Raw genomic sequence first — 21,684 nt, forward strand, 5'->3', positions numbered from 1 at the left:
AGACATGGAGTCAGTCTTACTTAAACCACATCAACTGAGAAGGGAACAGGGATGTCCCCAAAGAGAAGTCACTTGTTATTGTTGTAGGGACAGATGAGGCAAGGCACTGAAGATAGCAGGAAACAGTTTAATTTGGCTGCAGCCAGGTTCAGAGGGCATAGCTTTTACTGTAATCAATCAATCCCCTGAAGCTCGAGTTCAGATAGTTTCAGAGTTTTAAACCCAGCATGTAAGGAAGTTTACAGTCTGCAGAAGTTCACATGAAAGGAGCTTTTTCTTTCACAGTTTTGGGCAAGTTAACCCTTCAAGGACAATACCTGAGAAGGGGAGAGCTTCTTCTCCCCTTTCTTTCCTCCCCCTGCCAGTTGTTACCATGGATCCCAATTGGTAACTTATCTTAAAAATGTAAACATCTCTGTGAAGCCCAGCTTAAGGCCTGAGGCCTTGTTTGCACATTTCTACAAACTACTATACTGGATATGTTTGTGAAAAACTAGTAAGGAGGTGTCCAGCACCTGGAGTGCTGGTATCTTCTTGGCCAGTGACCAAGTAAAACAGGGCAACATGAAAATAGGAAGTTTATCTACATTGAACTCTTTTGCAGAGACTCTTTTGCTGATAGTCCTAAAATCAGCCATGGTGAAGATTTCTGTAGAAACCTAGTTAAGACTTTTCTGTGGAGAAAGGGAATGCCACTTTAATTCCCCCCCTTTAATAATGCTCTACATAATTTAGTCCTTTTAATTTAAGAGCATCATTGCCATTATCTTGGCTTAAAGCCTTATATAATGCCTAAACCTTAGCTGTTGTCATCCTTTCAACAGCAGCTTCTATAGTGGACCCATTAGTTTTAATGCACAGTGGAGCCAAATATGGGAGCAATAAACAGGTTAACAGCAGAATATCCACAATACCAGTTAAGCTTTTAAATTTACCAAGAGTTGACAACCATCTCCCAAAATTGTGTTTGGGACCCAAAGTTTAATGCCCTTCCAAGTATGAACTAGCACATGTGGTAGTTCTGTTGTGTTGTTGGCTACATTCTTTATTGTTTGTCTATTGTAATCCATTTGAATGCAACAATCTGAGCTGTTGAACTCTCCACATATTTTTCTTTCCTCAGCCAGTAAGTAATCTAATGTCAAGTGGTTTTGCTAGTTAGCCACTCACATCTGGTCTGTTGGGTGGCTAAGAGGTGAAAGGCTGTGGCAATCTGATTAATAATAATTTTTAGTACAGCTTGTAAGTGGATAATTCTGTTTAACATGTAAATAGGAGTTCTATGGCTCCAACTGCCATTTTGTGCCTAGGAAGTGAAACCATAAGTGGCAATAATCCTTTGGGGTGGCCCAAAATTGGTGAACTCCTAAATCAAGTTCCTTCCCAATGGACCTCTTTTGTCTTTCCAAACAGTCATCCATCTATAGCATTCCTCTGGCAGGGCAGGTCTTAAATATGTTTTACCACCTCTTGGTTATAGTGGATTGTCTTGACACATGATTCCCCTGATCTCCATGGTTGGAATAGGAGTAAGGCAGAACCCTTTAAGGTTATCAAAGTAATCCAAACTAAATAATAGACTGACATTTGGTTAGCATAGGTTAAAACAAAGTAAATTAACAAAGCCAAACTAATAACACCAAACAAATCCTATAAAACTTATATAAGCACAATAAAAAAGTATAAAAGAAATTTTGTTACCCAGAGTCCAGTCAGTAGAAGTTACTGTTATCAAACTAGTAACAAAAACCAAACAGAGAGCTATGTATATATCTAGAAGCAAAGGGTGGCAATGCATTACAGTATAAAAACTATCTTAGAGGTTAAAAGAGTTCATTAGTCCTGGGGGAAGTTTATCTTTCACTGTGCATTGATCAGCCAGTCCCTCCCATGTGGCTGAAACAGGGCCATAGTCTCCTCAAGACCAATCAGCTTCTAGAGTGACTGGAGCAGGGCTGTTGTCCTTCTGATCATCAAGCTTCTCCCGTGCTCTTTTTTTTTTTTTGATGGTCAGCTTTAAGGGCATAGCAGTGTCTGGAGAGCACTCCTAGTCCTCACCTACAGGCTTCAGTCTGGTGTAATGAATCCAGGGACCTATTTCTGCAAACTTGACTGCAGTTGGGATGGATAAAATAACAGTGAAAGGGCCCTTCCAAAGAAGTCTAGGTGTTGAATATTCCATTCTTTGACCCAGACTCAACCTCCAGGCTTGAAGGAGTGTGTATCTGTGGTCAAACTTACTGGCAATTTTTTAACCCATTGGTTGAGAACCTGTAAAGTTTTCCCTAAGGCCTGAAGCTGTCATTTCAGGGTTAATTCTCCTATCTCTCTTAAGTCTCCCTGTAGTCCCCTAATAAGAGGGGGGCCTCACATACATTATCTTATAAGGAGAGAATCTAGTCCTCTCAACAGTGTAATAGGGAGAAGTTCATCACAATGTGAGTCTCCTGACACAGCTTACCCAATTGAGCCTTAAAGTCCTGTTCATCCTTTCAACTTTACCAGAACTCAGTGGCCTATAGGCAATATGTAACTTTCATCTTATATTTAAACTCTTGTCCAGTAATCATAACACTTCTGCCCCAAAGCTGGCCCATTGTCTTAGCCACTAGTTATTGGGATACCAAGTCAGGGAATAATTTTCCAGAGAAGCATCCTGGTTATCTCCTTAGCCTTTTCAGTGCAGTTGGGAAAGACCTCTACCCAGCCTGAGTGTGAGCACATAAAAACCCAAAGTTATTTATAGCCCCACGAGTGTGGTAATTCACTGAAGTCTAATTCCAAGTCTTCAAAGGGTGCTTATCCTATAGTTTAGATTCCTAGTGGAAGCTTTTGCCCCTGACAAGGATTTCTACAGATCATCCAGTTGATGCTTGTGAGCCAGGGAACATAGAATTGTTGACTCACAACTGTCTCAAGTGCTGTATGTCCAATGTGTTTTCCTGCGGAACTGTCTGATAAAGGCTGGGGCTAGAATCTCTGGGATGGAAAAGCCGACCATCAAAAAATCTCCATCAACATCCTGGGAGAAAAAATTTTCTTTTTCAGTCTTAAACCACTTACTTTCATGTTGGGAATATGTTGGCTCCCATTCTGTTAGACAGTTGGTCAGGAAGAAGGTCAGCATTTAAATCTGGGACTGGATTTTTCTTCCCATTTCTTGCAGGCAGCTAACCTGGACTCTCTGTTAGCTCTCCAGTTGCCCTAAGCAACCACAGTGTTTCCCTTTTGATGACCTTGGCAATATATAATCGCAACATTTCTGGGAGCCCACACAGTGTCAAAAAGTTTAAGAATTTCTTGCCCATATATTTTGCTTTTTTTTTCCCTCCTGAGTTAATTAGCCCCCTTTCCTTACATAAAGCCCCATGAACATGAAGTATAGTGAACACATATTTTGAGTCTATGTAAATTTCCACACAGACTTCTGCTGTCAACTGAGGTGCTTGAGTCAAAGCAATAAGTTTTGCTTTTTGTGCTAAAATTCCCTGAGGCAGAGGTTCTGCCTCGAGAGTGGAGTCCAGAGTGACCACTGCATATCCAGCAAAACATATCCCATCTTTTATAAAACTGCTTCCTTCTGTGAAGGGTCCCTGAGGGCTGGTCTGCCAGGTGTGGTCTGCTAGAGAACATTTCATCCATGACTTCAATACTGTTGTGATCAGGTTGTCCAGGTCCAAGGGGCAGCAAAGTTGCTGGGTTTAGAGTCCAGATAACTTCAACATGTGGGTTGTCACATAACATGTCCTGGTATTGACCAATGTCTCATTAGTCAACCAATATTGTCCTTTGTACTCTAACAATGTCAAAATTGAATGAGGAACCCTGAAAACCAATTTTTGTTCCATAGCCAGTTTATCAACTTCCAACACCAGAAGATCTGTGGCTTCAAGGGATCGTAACCAAGGTGGCCAGCCTTGGGCTATAAAGTCCAGCTATTTGAATACCTGAGTCAAGACTCCTTCAGTCACTCCAGACTATTCATGGATGTATAGAAAAAAAAGCTTCTGTGAGGTCAGGGAGCCCTGTCCAGATGCACTGGGAGTGCTTGTTTAATGTCCTCAAAGGCCTTTTGTTTAGTTGGCCCCCATATTAGAGGATCCCATTCTCCCCCCTTTGTGACTTCATAGAAGGGTTTTGCCATACTGAAAGTTGAAGAACTGTATATGGCTGAATCTAGTAGCCCCCAATAATTTTCTAGTCTGATGGCAGGTTGAAGGGACTATAATTGAGCAGATCTCCTGTTTCTTTTGAGTCCCAGTTGCTGTTGTCTGTTCTGTTGCTGAATCAGATGATAACCAAGTTATGTGACTTTTTCCTTGATAAATGTGGGCTTTTAAGTCAGAGTCCAGTGCTGTCCCAAAAATGATGTACTCAAGCACCTGGGAGGAACTGTCATTTTGGGAAGGGAAGTGTACACAGAACCTCTGACACTTTAAGATGCAGGATTTTTTTGTTATCTCCCAGTGCAGGATGTTGGCTGCTGAGTCTCTCCAACTCTTAAATCTAATATAATCTCTTAGCAGAGAATGATGACCTAGGACATCATTTGTATAAAAAGCACCTATGTAAATCTCACCGTGGGCTGTCTGCCAAGGTTGGAAGGCAGTGGTGTTGTCCTGTGCAGGTCCCGGTGTGGCAGCCACATTGTGCCCACCTAGGTATGAAAGTGTGACTTTCTCCTCCTGCCAGGTGGGAGCCTGCTCTAATTGTATATAGAAGCTGCCTTGCTTGTGTTTTTGTTTGCTATGCCTGGGTGCATGGGGCTCTGTGGCCCTTCCTGCTGGTGGCTCACAACTTGTGGCTTGGAGCCAGGGTGGCATGTCTTTTTGGAGTGTGCACCTTATGGCCCACTATTGGCTGTTAACATGAACTTATTCTCAGTGTATTCTTGGGCTTGCAGCAACTGAGCCCTCTTGAGGCCCTGGGTTCCATGCATCAGATACAGCTGTGTGTGTGTGTCTATAGGACCCCTGCCATTTTTGGCAATCATTAGCTTATGAGCTAGTGGGAAGAAACTGAAAAGAGGGGCTGGGGCAAAAGGCTGGAAGAAAACATTTGCTCCTTCTCAGTTCAAGGCTTAATTTTTGATCATGGTAGTAGGTGCTTGCCTGCCAGGACCATGGAGAATTTTGTCCTTTATAAATGTTTGGGCCATTGGCTTTGTTCTGTTGAGACACCCCTTTGAGTGACCTCTGGGTTTGTGGAGAGGGCAGCTGTAAGTAGATCCATCTCCTCTTTTATCTTTTTGGTCTGCCTGTCTTTGAGCCTCTGGGTCTCGACTGATGAACACTGTGGTGGCCATTTTAGTCAGCTCTCTGGCACACTTCTCACTAAAGCCCTCTAGGTTTGTAATTTTTGGCAAATGGCTCTCTGAGCCTGTCCCACAAAGGCTGCATTGATCGCCTGTTGCTTGAGTTTCTGCATCTTCTTGCTGACAAACTTGCATTGCAGCTGCTACACATGTATAGTGTCCCTCTTCCCCTGGGTGCCCCTAGGCAGGAAAAGGGGTGGCAGCAGCAGTGATCCAGACACTCAGCTCTGAGTCAGTTGGGCACATCTCTTTTGATTATTTCTGCCAATTTCATAAGGCAAAGGAGCCTTAGGCAGATGTGGGTCCCAGAGAAATGTTCAGTGCTATCAAGGGTGCAAGAGGGGAGATCCTGGAGCAGAAGGAGGCTTTGCTCAGCTCTGTTTGTCTGCAGATGCACTCTGGCTTAAGGCTGGGGCTTAGGGCTGGCTCTGATTCCTTCTAACTCTTGGGCACAGTATTTTTTTCCCCTTTCTCTTAGACTTCCTATGAGGACTTCTTGATATTTCTTTATCTTTAGATCTTCTATGTTGGGGCCCCATCCTAGGTCTGGATAATGGGCTGCATCAGATCAGTCATGGCCCAGGGTTTCTCCATTTAGGAGGGAGTGTGATTTTTCCATCTTATAAACACATTGGTGATGAAAGACTGGCACATAAATCTTCCCCAACATGGGTCAGATCCTTTAGTCCCTTGCAGGGGCATCTGGAGAGTTCTCATCTGAATTGTGGCTCTGATCTTAGGACAAATCTCCCACCTTAATCTTGAGAGGTGAAAGAGTCTTTGGTTCTAGAAGCCCTTGGCTCTGAGGGCATCATGGAGGAAAGAATAGCCAGTATTAGGGGGCAATCATTTGTTGACTCTGAGGATGAGGAGGCTGGGGAGACAGTCTGTTTTTCCAATGGTCTTGGCAAAGTTGGGTAGAGTGGCATAAAATGCAGTGGATCCTCTTCTGACTGAGGGGTGGGGGGCAGTTTCCCTTCCTGTCTTTTCTCTGTCAGGTTCTCTGTTTAGCTGCTTTCCACTGGGTCTTAGAGACCACTATGTTCCTGGCTAACATCAGCTTGATCTGTCCATCTAGAAAAGGTCTCAACTAAGGGGGCTGTTTCTGTACTATCTCTTGCCAGCAATCAATATAAGAGAATTGGTTCAGGGGATCCAACAACAATCAAAAGGACCTCAGCAATGACTGTCTTATCTAAAGATCCTTCTGGTGGCCAGCCCACTCTTGGGTGGGCCATTCTAACTCACAGAGAGTATACAACTTTTGTGGAGTGAGTTTAATCCCATAGTTACCAGGAAAACCTTTCTAAAGGTTTTTAACATACATTTCAAAAGGATCAGTTTCCTTTGTGTGCCTCCCATGTTCCACCTTGCATTGGTGTCACACATCTGGCCATTCCCCTTTCAGGGACTTAGGGTCCTCGTAGCCTTGCAGGTCAGTATCAACCCCCGACCTGAAACTTTCACTTAGACATTGGTTGGTGAAATTCCTCCATAGACTGTACGAGGTGCCAGGGAACTGCAGATCAGAACTCTGCACTCGCTTAGGCCCTAGGGTTATATTGGAACCTTTGTCCATCTCATTCATGCACTTTCACACAGACATGGCCAGAACAAATTTTCTATACTGCCCAAATTCCAACAATTCCAAAACAAATAAAAAGGGAGTCAAGGTTTCCCCTCTGCTTGCTGACCCTGAACAGAGACTATCGGGTGACTCCCTGGGTCCATTTCAGCTCCAACCACTTTGGAGGGTACTCAGAACCCAACAGAGGTTGTTGATCAAGCCTCTCTTCCATCTGCTTAGGCCTTTAAGGGGAAGTCAGGTGGGCTGCCAAAACAAATGGACCCAGGTCCCACCTTTTCAGTTGGGTGGTACTGCAAAACCCTAATTCTGGTTCCTGCTTCCTGGGGGTTCCCTTGTGCTCGGTGCTGGGTGACTTGATCCTCCTTCAGACCAATAGGGGCCTGGATGCGCCAAGGGGAACTCTGTCCCCCACTGCCCCAGGAAAGCTGGTCCCTGGAGACAAAAGAGGCAGAATAGCCTTCCTTACCTGCTCTGACCATCTGGGTCACCAAAATCGCTGTAGGGACAGAGAAGACAAGGCACCGAAGATAGCAGAAAACAGTTTTATTTGGCTGCAGCCAGGTTCAGAGGGCACAGCTTTTGCTGTAATCAATCAACCCCCTGAACCCCGAGATCAGGTAGTTTTAGAGTTTTATACCCAGCACGTAAGGGGAGGGGCTCATAAGTTCACAGTCTGCAGAAGTTCACATAAAAGCAGTTTTTTCTTTTACTGTTCTGGGCAAGTAAACCCTTCAAGGACAGCACCTGAGAAGGGGAGAGCTTCTTCTCCCCTTCTTCCCTCCCCCTGCCAGCTGTTACCATGGAGCCCAGTTGGCAACTTCTCTTATCTTAAAAATGTAGACATCTCTGAGAAGCCCATCTCAAGGCCAGAGGCCTTGTTTGCACACTTCTACAAACTACTATACTGGATATGTTTGTGAAAATCTAGTAAGGGTGTGTCCAGCTCCTGGAGTGCTGGTATCTTCTTGGCCAGCAGCCAAGTAAAACAGGGTGACATGAAAATAGAAAGTTTATCTACATTGAACCCTTTGCAGAGACTCTTTTAATGATAGTCCTAAAATCAGCCATGGTGAAGATTTCTGGAGAAGCCTAGTTAAGACTTTTCTGTGGAGAAAGGAGGTGTTGCTTCATTATTACTAGAACAAGGGGAAAGTGTAACTTTATTATTACTAGAAAAAGCTAGGAAGACAAAACCCAATATGTACTGAAATATCACTTCTTCTTCAGTTCTTATCTACATTAATAAATTTGTAAACATGTTACCTAGAATAATAAAGGGTTTTAATAAAGAGTAAACAGCATAATTATTTATGGAGTGTGACAATTTCAGATATCCAGATATAGGAAATCTTATTTAGTAGTCCTAGAGTGAAGTCTAGCTATCTGCATTTTAAAGACAACTTCCCAGGCAAGCCTGATATAATGTGTAATGTGTAAAGTGGTAAGTATATAAGTGCTAGTTTGTGTTCTATTTTTATCTTATATTTGACAAAAGTGACATGCATGTCATACATACTTCCAGAACTTTTAGTTCCATTCCCATGAATCTACAGAAAATTAAAATACTATAGAGCAAGCTTAAATACTTAAGAGCACCTTCCTCCTGCTGCCACTGCACCATCTATGGGGATCAATTATAGCCTTTTCCATATTCTTGTGTTCGCTCCTCTTTTCCTCTTTGCTTGGGGTAAGGGATCCTGTGATCAGAGAATACATCCTGACCCCAAGGAGCTCCTAAATGAGGGAGCCTCCTCCTGGTAAGGAGGAAGGCAGATGCTGACAGGACAAATGACAAGGACTGTGGTGAACTCTTGCATGAGGTGTGCAGGACACAGAACACTGCCATGTGGCGACTATGAGGATCCTGCCACTGTTTGCCCATCTGTATCCTCTCACTAGACCTAAGTCCCTTTAGGTCAGAGATTGCATTTTCATTTAAGTTTCTCACAAGTTCGAGGGAAGGTGGAGGGTGAGTGAGGTTGAGGCAAACCCAGGGTTTCTGAAGCCCAAAGCTAATACAATTTTGGAGGCACTCTCTAAGAAAAATACAGATTCACGAATACATAATTAGATGTAAGTATAACTATTTATTTAAAATGAGTAAAGAAATCAGAGCAAACTACAGAAGCCTTAGCGATTCCTGTCTGTATAGTCTGAATCTCTTTAGATAACTTATCAAAAACATTTAAAGGGAGGAGAAAGCTACACATGGACAGGACACCAATGACAGAATTTAGCAGTTCAGTCTGTCAAAAAATATAAAACACTTGGCCAGGTGCAGTAACATATGCCTGTAATCCCAGCAGTTTAGGAGACTGAGACAGGAGGATCTCAAGTTCAAAGCCAGCCTCAGCAAAATCAAGGAACTAAGCAAATCAGTGAGGCCCTATCTCTAAATAAAATACAAAATTAGGCTAAGGATGTGGCTCAGTGGTCAAGTGCCCTTGAGTTGAATCCCCGGGATCTCCTTCCCAAAAAAGTTAATAAATAAAACCCTTGATACCAGACAGCAACTGCATTTGATTTGCGATTTCAGCCAAATATCCATCAACACCACTGCTTCCTTTTCTGTAGAAATCAACAACTCCAATTAGAACAGACCCCACTCAGCCCCTGAGGCCTGGGATGAAATCCTTGCTGCCTGATCTAGAGCTGGAAGTGGGGAATGAGTAGCAGATTTTGCCTTATGGTTCCAATCTTGTTTCTGCCAAGTGGGTGATAAAATCAGGAAACAGAACAAGAATGTTTAGACAATGACTTGTTTACTGGTTTCTGGTTCAATTGATTGTCTGCTTAGTTACCAAGGGAATCCACTACACATGATTTAAGTGTATTTGTGAAATGCTGTCCACCTATAATGAAACAGATCTTCACTGAAATCCTCTCTTCCTGCTCTAAAGTTATCCTGACTTTCTAGGTAAGTTACAGCATCTGTTTTGTTTTACATCAGTGATTCTTCACCTTTTTGGTTTCAGGACCACTTTACACACTTAAAAATTAATGAGGAAACCAAAGAACATTTTTTTATAATGTAGGTTAGTTCTATGAATATATATCATGTTAGGAATGAAAACTGAAAACTATTTAATAATATTTACTAACTCACAAAAATAGCCCCATTTTATGTAATATAACTTCTTATGAAAAGTAAAAATGTTTTCCAAAACAAAAAAAGAGAGAGAATGATAATAATTAATGTCTCTCAGTTTTCCAAATATCTTTAATGTCTAGTTTAGTAGAAGACTGCAGATTTGCACAGCTGCTTCTTTACTCAATCTCATGATATGTTGTTTTGGTTGAGGATAAGAAGATTATTTGCATAACACAGAGATATATAGTTAGAAAGGTAAAAACCATTATAATAGCATATTCAGATAGTTATGAATATTCTTTGATTCTTTGCCAAAACTTGATAAGTGGTAGTTTTTGTTTTGCTTTAGATTTGAGGTATCCCCCAAAGGCTTATGTGTGAGAAAATGCAACAAAATTTATAGGTGAAATGTTTGGGTTTTGAGAACTTTAACCTAACCAGTTCATTAATCCACTGATAGGGATTAACTGGATGGTAACTGTAGGCAGGTGGGGAGTGGCTGGAGGAGGTGAGTCACTGGGAATATGATTTTGGGGTTTGTATTTTGTCTCTGGTGAATGAAACTCTCTCTGACTCCTGCTTGCCATGTCCTGAGCTGCTCTCCTCTACCATGCCTTTCTGCCATGATGTTCTGTGCACCTTAGGCCCATCTTAAAGTGGAGTTGGCTGTCCATGGACTCAGACCTCTGAAACCATGAGTCCCAAATAAACTTTTTCTCCTCTATGTTGTCCTTGTCTGGTCTTTTGGTCACAGTTTCATAAAAGTTAGTTGCAATGTGGAATCTGAAACCATGTCAATGGACATGATCTATCTTGCATTTTGAGTGATTTTGTGAAACTTGTCATACTTTAACCAACATTGTGACCAATATCTGACACCTAGAAAATATTATTTCACTGACTTATGCAGATTTTCTAAATGATGATACTTTACCCAAAATTTAAAAAGTCATATTTATTATATCACTAACAAAAAAAGTATTTTAAGTATTGGGAAGCTGATGAGCTCATAGAGAAGGATGTAAGTTTTCAAAAATTTTCATTTTTGCTTAGCAAAAATATTGGTTGTTTTCATTGAAGTCACAAATTCATTTTGTTAATTTGCAAAAAGCTGTGTGAAATACACAAAACCAATAGCCATAGTTTGTCATTCTTTTAAGTGAAAGAATGGAAAACATGGCTAGTTGAGCTCATTACTCAAATCATCACATGAGTACTTCCTCAGGATATGCATTCTTCAATTGGTTGCATTTCTTGATGCAGAATCCCATTTTTCTACACAGAATATTTAAAAAGATATATGACCAATAATTTAAATTTAATAAAATTGAGTAATTTTTTACTGTTTTAGGAAGGACATTTTTTAAGTGACACTTTTTTTTTTTAAAGTTTTAAGTGTATAATGGTGAAGATACAATCACTGCTAGTGTAGACCAGTTCTATTGTTTTAATTCCTAGTAAAGCATTAGAAGTTTCACCAACCATTCAAAGAAACAGATCCAACCCCAGCAGCAGTGACCCAGATGCAGGTCCCTGTATCCCAGTTCTCCAGCAGGCAGGCAGTTGGCAATGAAGATCTCAATGGAGGGTCCTGTTGAAGGGTGAACCCAGAAACCTAAGGTGAAAAAAAAGACTTAACTAGAAGGCACTTGGAAGAGTGGAAAGCTGGAAATATTGCCCAAGGAAAATCTCATCACGTTTTCCAAGAGGGAAATGATGCTTATTACAGAAATTAAATTAATTAAAGGTGTACAGAATTGGGGGAAATGGAAGAACTCAAGTCAAAACCTGTTGATGGAAGAAGTGATGATATCACTAATATCTGGCTGAGTTTCTAAATCTTCAAATTGGGCTTGAAAATGTCTGTTTTCTACTCTTATCATTGGACTGAAAGTAGGGCCATCTTGCCCACAACATACCCAGTACTCCTAGGAGCAGAGAGAGAAGTGCTCTCAGGACCACACTCCTCACCTGCCCTTGAGGACAGCCCTATTGGTGTGGCACCTCAAGCCATGGAAAATTCCCACTCACCACTATTACCTGGGCTTTAGGATATAGGGGACTTGTCGGGAAGGAGTATTTAGGGAATGAAAAGGGCAAATGAATATTTGTATGGAAATAAAAACATGTTTACTGGACAGGTATGGTGGTGCACACCTGTAATTCTAGTGGCTCAGGAAGCTGAGACAGGAGAATCATGATTTCAAAGCCAGCCTCAGCAAAAGTGAGGTGCTATGTAACTCAGTGAGACCCTGTCTCTAAATAAAAATACAAAATAGGGCTGGGGATGTGGCTCAGTAGTTGAATGTCCCTGAGTTCAATCCCTGGTACCCCCCCCCAAAAAAAATTATGTTATTTATTGGAATGGGACAATAATTACTTATAAATAGAAAGTGCTAGAATTCAATATTGTATTAAAATCTTGCTTCTTCTACTACAAAAATAAAAGTAGTTTCACCAATCATTGCTTTTATACTACCAGTGCAAATGTCAATATAATGAAAAAGGCAAATAGTAGCTTAGTATTTAAATAATTTTGACATGCACTGATGTACAACTTTCTCCATTTGCTGTTAACAGCTTAAGTCCTGGGATAAACAAGTAGCTGGGTGTAACAAAGACTAGGGTTCTTCCAGGCAGATATAAAAGACCATACCAAGGAAGTCAAAGGTGTTAAAGGAGAGTACAGTTTGTGCTTGGGAATCTAAATTAGGAAAGAAAGAAAGTGAGAATAGGCAGTAATAGATAGTGAGAAAGTGGCATACTCAACAGAAATATGGAGGGGAAGGTCCAAGTCGTATGGTACCATGGAGATGACAGAGACACTATAATTATTGATTTCAAATCCTGGGTTTGACTCTGGGACAGATAATAAGAATGACTCATTATAATAAGAACAGTAGCTGGCTTTCATTGAGACAATATGCTGAGAACTTGAAAATGGTATATCAGTTAATTTCTGTCAGTTCTATGAAAGAGGTACTACTATTATTTACTGACATAAATGGGGGGGCAGATTTAGGAAATCTAAATTTTAGTTCAGATCACTTTGTATTAGAATTGAATTTCAAACCCAGGTCTATACAGAGCCCATCTTTTTTATTATGCAATGTTTTTCTATACCTCACAAAACCAGGGAACATGGAGTCAGGTTTGGTCAGGTACAAGAAAGTTTGTTATTAGTGAAGTGACCAAAAAAAAAAAAAAGAAAAGAAACAAGAAAAAAGAAAAGAAAACCCAGCAGTGAAGACCTAGATAGACACGTAAGAAGTGGGAGCACATGGCTTTTTTTCCTAGCTGTCACCTCAAATTTTTCTTGCTTCCCTTCAGTGCACAGATACTGAGTTCTTACCTGCTTGTGTATTCTTTTTTTTTTTTTTTTGGTTGAGACACTTCCTTTAATTGGGATAACATGTTAAACTCATTTGAGCCTCACTACTTCTCTACCAACTATGAAGTCTCAGGGCTTTCTGAATTCTCTCTTTCCAGGGGATTTGATTCATTCCCTGGATGATAATTCCTCTGATTGTTATCAATTCCCAAACATACACATTAAGCTTGGATGGATCCTCTCAGTTTGAGACTTATGTACTTCAATTTCCATTGCATCTCCATTTGAATATTTTAAATGAATTTGAGACTTGAGATATACAACTTTGAATTCCTCTTAAAACCTATTTGAATTCCTCTTAAAACCTATATTACTGAAATATGCAGTAATTTCAGTAAGTGACAACATTCATCTTGTCCAAGAGAGTTCCCTCCAATTCATCAGTGAATATCATCATTTGTTACCTGGCACAGTTGACCAAATGGCCATTATTCTCTTCTTTGATACATTCTCTTTTTTTTTTTTTTTTTAAATTTTTTATTGTTGGCTGTTCAAAACATTACATAGTTCTTGATATATCATATTTCACACTTTGATTCAAGTGGGTTATGAGCTCCCATTTTTACCCCATATACAGATTGCAGAATCACATCAGTTACACATCCATTGATTTACATATTGTCATACTAGTGTCTGTTGTGTTCTACTGCCTTTCCTATCCTCTACTATCCACCCTCCCCTCCCATCCCCTCCCCTCTTCTCTCTCTGCCCCCTCTACTGACATTCATTTGTCCCCCTTGTATTATTTTTCCCTTTCCCCTCACTTCCTCTTGTATGTACTTTTGTATAACTCTGAGGGTCTCCTTCCATTTCCATGCAATTTCCCTTCTCTCTCTCTTTCCCTCCCACCTCTCATCCCTGTTTAATGTTAATCTTCTTCTCATGCTCTTCAACCCTACTCTGTTCTTAGTTACTCTCCTTATATCAAAGAAGACATTTGGCATTTGTTTTTTAGGGATTGGCTAGCTTCACTTAGCATAATCTGCTCTAATGCCATCCATTTCCCTGTAAATTCTATGATTTTGTCATTTTTTAATGCAGAGTAATACTCCATTGTGTATAAACGCCACATTTTTTTAATCCATTCATCTATTGAAGGGCATCTAGGTTGGTTCCACAGTCTTGCTATTGTGAATTATGCTGCTATGAACATCGATGTAGCAGTGTCCCTGTAGCATGCTCTTTTTAGGTCTTTAGGGAATAGACCTAGAAGGGGAATAGCTGGGTCAAATGGTGGCTCCATTCCCAGCTTTCCAAGAAATCTCCATACTGCTTTCCAAATTGGCTGCACCAATTTGCAGTCCCACCAACAATGTACAAGTATACCCTTTTCCCCACATCCTCGCCAGCACTTGTTGTTGTTTGACTTCATAATGGCTGCCAATCTAACTGGAGTGAGATGGTATCTTAGGGTGGTTTTGATTTGCATTTCTCTGACTGCTAGAGATGGTGAGCATTTTTTCATGTACTTGTTGATTGATTGTATGTCCTCCTCTGAGAAGTGTCTGTTCAGGTCCTTGGCCCATTTGTTGATTGGGTTGTTTGTTCTCTTATTGTCTAATTTTTGGAGTTCTTTGTATACTCTGGATATTAGGGCTCTATCTGAAGTGTGAGGAGTAAAGATTTGTTCCCAGGATGTAGGCTCTCTATTTACCTCTCTTATTGTATCTTTTGCTGAGAAAAAACTTTTTAGTTTGAGTAAGTCCCATTTGTTGATTCTAGTTATTAACTTTTGTGCTATGGGTGTCCTATTGAGGAATTTGGAGCCCGACCCCACCGACTGTAGATCGTAGCCAACTTTTTCTTCTATCAGACTCAGAGTCTCTGATTTGATATCAAGCTCCTTGATCCATTTTGAGTTAACTTTTGTGCATGGCGAGAGAAAGGGATTCAGTTTCATTTTGTTGCATATGGATTTCCAGTTTTCCCAGCACCATTTGTTGAAGATGCTATCCTTCCTCCATTGCATGCTTTTATCCCCTTTATCAAATATAAGGTAGTTGTAGTTTTGTGGATTGGTTTCTGTGTCCTCTATTCTGTACCATTGGTCCACCCGCCTGTTTTGGTACCAGTACCATGCTGTTTTTGTTACTATTGCTCTGTAGTATAGTTTGAAGTCTGGTATCGCTATACCGCCTGATTCACACTTCCTGCTTAGCATTGTTTTTGCTATTCTGGGTCTTTTATTTTTCCATATGAATTTCATGATTGCTTTCTCTATTTCTACAAGAAATGCCATTGGGATTTTGATTGGCATTGCATTAAACCTATAGAGAACTTTTGGTAATATCGCCATTTTGATGATGTTAGTTCTGCCTATCCATGAACAGGGTATATTTTTCCATCTTCTAAGATCTTCTTCTATTTCTCTCTTTAGGGTTCTGTAGTTTTCATTGTATAAGTGTTTCACCTCTTTTGTTAGGTTGATTCCCAAGTATTTTATTTTTTTTGAAGATATTGTGAATGGAGTGGTTGTCCTCATTTCCATTTCAGAGGATTTGTCGCTGATATACAGGAATGCCTTTGATTTATGCGTGTTGATTTTATATCCTGCCACTTTGCTGAATTCATTCATTAGCTCTAATAGTTTCTTTGTTGCCACAGTCTGGCTGGGCACAAATGCCGCAGTCTGGCTGGGCACACAATCACGAGCCACCACACAGCTTGTAGATTCAAACAGCAACTCTTTATTCCCGAACTCAAACCACCGTCTACAATCACGTTCTCTGCCCAAATCCACGTTCTCTGCCCAAATTCACCTCCACTGGGCTTCTATCTCCAAAATATACTGTCTGAATCCCGTGAGAACTCAAGGGGAACTCAGGCAGCAGGATACGCCCTATTCCCAGCAGGAATAATCTTAAACCTTAAACCTGGAACCTAAACTGGGAACGCCCTAAACAGGATTATCTTAAAACCGGGAACACCCTAATCTGCCTTGGTCCTTGAGCAAGGTCACCTACATTCAATGTCGCTGCAACATGTCAGCAACATGGGGTACGCTGGCAAGGAAATTGTCATACCTACTTGGCTAATGGCTCCCAGCACTTTGTAGACCCTTTTGGGTCTGCTAGGTATAGAATCATGTCATCTGCAAATAGTGATAATTTAAGTTCTTCTTTTCCTATTTTTATGCCTTTAATTTCTTTCATCTGTCTAATTGCTCTGGCCAGTGTTTCGAGAACTATGTTGAACAGAAGTGGTGAGAGAGGGCATCCCTGTCTTGTTCCAGATTTTAGAGGGAATGCCTTCAATTTTTCTCCATTCAGAATTATGCTAGCCTGAGGCTTAGCATAGATTGCTTTTACAATATTGAGGTATGTTCCTGTTATCCCTAGTTTTTCTAGAGTTTTGAACATAAAGGGATGCTGTACTTTGTCGAATGCTTTTTCCGCATCTATCGACATGATCATATGGTTCTTATTTTTAAGTCTATTGATGTGGTGAATAACATTTATTGATTTCTGTATATTGAACCAGCCTTGCATCCCAGGGATGAATCCTACTTGATCATGGTGCACAATTTTTGAGATATGTTTTTGTATCCGATTCGCCAGAATTTTATTGAGGATTTTTGCATCTAGGTTCATTAGAGATATTGGTCTGTAGTTTTCTTTCTTTGAAGTGTCTTTGTCTGGTTTAGGTATCAGGGTGACGTTGGCCTCATAGAATGAATTTGGAAGTTCTCCCTCTTTTTCTATTTCCTGAAGTAGCTTGAAAAGTATTGGTATTAGTTCCTCTTTAAAGGTTTTGTAAAACTGTGCTGTATACCCATCCGGTCCTGGGCTTTTCTTAGTTGGTAGTCTTTTGATGGTTTCTTCTATTTCCTCAATTGATATTGGTCTGTTTAGGTTGTCTATATCCTCCTGACTCAATCTGGGCAGATCATATGACTTAAGAAATTTATCGATGCCTTCACTATCTTCTAATTTATTGGAGTATAAGGATTCAAAATAATTTTTGATTATCTTCTGTATATCTGAAGTGTCTGTTGTGATATTGCCTTTTTCATCCCGTATGCTAGTAATTTGAGTTCTCTCTCTTCTTCTCTTCGCTAGCATGGCTAAGGGTCTGTCGATTTTGTTTATTTTTTCAAAGAACCAACTTTTAGTTTTGTCAATTTTTTCAATTGTTTCTTTTGTTTCGATTTCATTAATTTCAGCTCTGATTTTAATTATTTCTTGCCTTCTACTTCTTTTGCTGTTGTTTTGCTCTTCTTTTTCTAGGATTTTGAGATGAAGTATGAGATCGTTTATTTGTTGGTTTTTTCTTTTTTTAAGGAATGAACTCCAAGCAATGAATTTTCCTCTTAGTACTGCTTTCAATGTGTCCCATAGATTCCGATATGTTGTGTCTGTGTTTTCATTAATCTCTAAGAATTTTTTAATTTCCTCCTTGATGTCTTCTATAACCCATTGATCATTCAGTAACCTATTGTTCATTCTCCAAGTGATGCATGATTTTTCCTTCCTTCTTTTATCAATGATTTTCAGTTTCATTCCATTATGATCAGATAAGATGCATGGGTATTATCTCTACTCCTTTATATTGTCTAAGAGTTGGCCTGTGACATAATATATGATCTATTTTTGAGAAGGATCCATGTGCTGCTGAGAAAAAAGTGTAACTGCTTGATGTTGGGTGGTATATTCTATATATGTCAATTAAGTCTAGGTTATTAATTGTGTTATTGAGTTCTATAGTTTCCTTATTCAACTTTTGTTTGGAAGATCTGTCCAGTGGCGAGAGAGGTGTGTTGAAGTCTCCCATGATTATTGTATGGTGGTCTATTAGACTCTTGAACTTGAGAAGAGTTTGTTTGATGAACATAGCTGCACCATTGTTTGGGGCATATATATTTATGATTGTTATGTCTTGTTGGTGTATGGTTCCCTTAAGCAGTATGTAGTGTCCCTCTTTATCCCTTTTGATTAACTTTGGCTTGAAATCTATTTTATTTGATATGAGTATGGACACTCCTGCTTGTTTCCGAAGTCCATATGAGTGATATGATTTTTCCCAACCTTTCACCTTCAGCCTATGTATGTCTTTTCCTATCAAATGCCTCTCCTGTAGGCAGCATATTGTTGGGTCTTGTTTTGTGATCCATTCTACTAGCCTGTGTCTCTTGATTGGTGAGTTTAAGCCATTAACATTTAGGGTTATTATTGAGATATGGGTTGTTCTTCCAGCCATATTTGTTTATTTATGTTACTAAACATGGTTTGTTTTCCTCTTTGATTATTTTTCCCCCCTTTACTGTCCTACCTCCCACTGTTGGTTTTCATTGTTATTTTCCATTTCCTCTTCCTGTAATGTTTTGCCAAGGATGTTTTGAAGAGATGGTTTTCTAGCTGCAAATTCTTTTAACTTTTGTTTATCGTGGAAGGTTTTAATTTCATCTTCCATCCTGAAGCTTAATTTCACTGGAAACACAATTCTTGGTTGGAACCCATTTTCTTTCAGTGTTTGAAATATGTTATTCCAGGATCTTCTAGCTTTCAGAGTCTGTGTAGAAAGATCAGCTGTTATCCTGATTGGCTTACCCCTAAATGTGATCTGCTTCCTTTCTCTTGTAGCTTTTAAAATTCTCTCCTTATTCTGTATGTTGGGCATCTTCATTATAATGTGTCTAGGTGTGGGTCTCTTATGATTTTGCACATTCGGCATCCTGTAGGCTTCTAGGATTTGGGATTCTGTCTCATTCTTCAAGTCTGGGAAGTTTTCTCGTATTATTTCATTGAATAGATTGCTGATTCCTTTGGTTTGAAACTCTGTCCCTTCCTGTATCCCAATGACTCTTAAATTTGGTCTCTTGATGTTATCCCATATTTCTTGGATGTTCTGCTCATGGTTTCTTAACAGTCTTGCTGAGCTGTCTATGTTCTTTTCACGTTGAAATACTTTGTCTTCATTGTCTGATGTTCTATCTTCTAAGTGTTCTACTCTGCTGGTAGTATTCTCCATTGAGTTTTTAAGTTGGTTTATTGCTTCCTGCATTTCTAGGATTTCTGTTTGTTTGTTTTTTATAACCTCTATCTCCCTGTATAGTTGATCTTTTGCTTCTTGGATTTGTTTATGTAATTAATTGTTGAAGTGATCTTTCATTGTCTGATTTTGCTGTCTGATGTCTTCCTTGAGACTCCAGATCATCTGAAGCATGTATATCCTGAATTCTTTATCTGACATTCCATCTGCTGCAGCTATTACCTCTTCTAATGTTGAGTTGACCTGCATTGCTTGTGGTCCTTTCTTTCCTTGTCTCTTCATACTGTTCGCGTTCCTTTCTACTTGGTGAAACTGTTGTGCTATTGAATTTTCCCCCTATATATTTATATTGGTCTTGTATAGTTGCAAAGTCTCCCTCACAGGCGCGGGCGGCGGCTCTGCCCCTCCTCCAATTGGGGCAATGTGCCTACCACGCCGGCAGGCCGCTGGGCCTGCTCTGCCGGTTGGTACCAGGTCTGCCAACCTTGCAGGCGCGGGCGGCGGCTCTGTCCTTCTGCGGGCCGCTAGGCTTGTTCTGTCGGTGGTCGCAGTTCTGCCTACTTTGCAGGCGCAGGCTGCGGCACTGCCCCTCTGCAGGCCTCTGGGGCTGTTCTGCCAGTGGGTCGCAGGTCTGCCTACCTTGCAGGAGCATGGGGGGGGCGGCTCTACCCTTCCTCAGGCCACTGGGCCTGTTCTGTCTGTTGGTTGCAGGTCTGGCCTGTTCTGATGGTGGTCACAGTTCCGCCTACCTGGCAGGCGCGGGGGGTGGGGGGCGGCTCTGCCTCTCAGCAGGCCGCTGCTCCTCTTCTGCCGGTGGGTCGCAGGCCCACCTACCTTGCAGGAGTGATTGGAAGCTCTGTCCCGCTGCGGGCCACTGGGCCTTTTCTGTTGGTGGTCACAGTTCCGCCTACCTGGCAGGCGTGGGGGGTGGGGGGCGGCTCTGCCCCTCAGCAGGCTGCTGGGCCTGCTCTGTGGGTGGTCACAGTTCCCTCTACCTTGCCGGCGCAGGGGGAGGGGGCGGCTCTGCCTCTCATCAGGCCGCTGCTCCTCTTCTGCCAGTGGGTCGCAGGCCCGCCTACCTTGCAGGAGTGATTGGAAGCTCTGTCCCGCTGCGGGCCACTGGGCCTTTTCTGTTGGTGGTCACAGTTCCGCCTACCTGGCAGGGGCGGGGGGTGGGGGGCGGCTCTGCCCCTCAGCAGGCCGCTGCTCCTCTTCTTCTGGTGGGTCGCATGCCCGCCTACCTTGCAGGAGTGATTGGAAGCTCTGTCCCGCCACGGGCCACTGGGCCTTTTCTGTCCCCTGCTTGTGTATTCTTAGTTTTATTTCTGTCTGTTCCTTGGGTCCATGGACATGTGACTCAGTGACATGAGCCTGGAAAAAGTGAGGTAGACTGTTTCCACATTAATTTGAAATTGAAAAAAAAAATATTTTCAGATACAGGCAGATTCATTTTGCTTCATTGAGATATAAAGCATATGTTTTGGATAAGAACAGATTGTATTACTGATTCCCCCAAAATGACAAAATAATGGCTCAAGAATTTATGGTTGTCTTACTCTCTGTTTCTGTTTACTGAGATAAGCTTTCTTTCCAACTAGGATATAAATCCCCTTTTTAAAAAATAAACAATAATGTTTTTTTTGCATGGTGTTTTATATTTTTCAAATAATTTAGTTAATTCTTTCATACATTAAAAGTTTCAAATATATAGAGGGTGTACTCTGACTAGGTGGTATCAGTCATAGACAGAGAATAATGAGCTGAACCAAACATAGCACTCTTATCCTTCTAGTCTCCTTGGGGAGAAACAAGGGAACAGCAAACTGTCTACCTTTCCTTAATAATTCCTCTGTCTTGATTTTCATAGCATTCTGTGCAGCAGGCGGTTGTAGTGGTTAGAACAATGGCTCCCCAAAGACATCTACCTCCTAAACCTGTGACTATGTTCTGACACAGCAGAAGAGACTCTGCAGATGTCATTAAGTTAAAGATCTTGAGATGAGGACATTCTGAATTATCTGAGTGGGCCCACTGAAATCACAATAGTCTGCTAAGAGGGCTACAGGAGAATCAGTGAGAGGAGATGTGACAACAGAAACCAAAGAGTTTTGGGGGGCCATGGACCATGGAAAAGCAAGGATGCTCATTCTCCCCTAGAGAGTCCAAAACGAATGCAAGCCAGCCAACATTTTTATTTTAGCCCACTGAAGCCCATCTTGGACTTCTGACTTCAAGAATTATGAAATAAAAAATTCATGTTGTTTAAAACAGCCAAGTTTGTGGTAACCCAATATAGCAGCAGTTAGGAAGCT

This window comes from Marmota flaviventris, chromosome 11, assembly GCF_047511675.1.
Source record: "Marmota flaviventris isolate mMarFla1 chromosome 11, mMarFla1.hap1, whole genome shotgun sequence".
Lineage (NCBI taxonomy): Eukaryota > Metazoa > Chordata > Mammalia > Rodentia > Sciuridae > Marmota > Marmota flaviventris.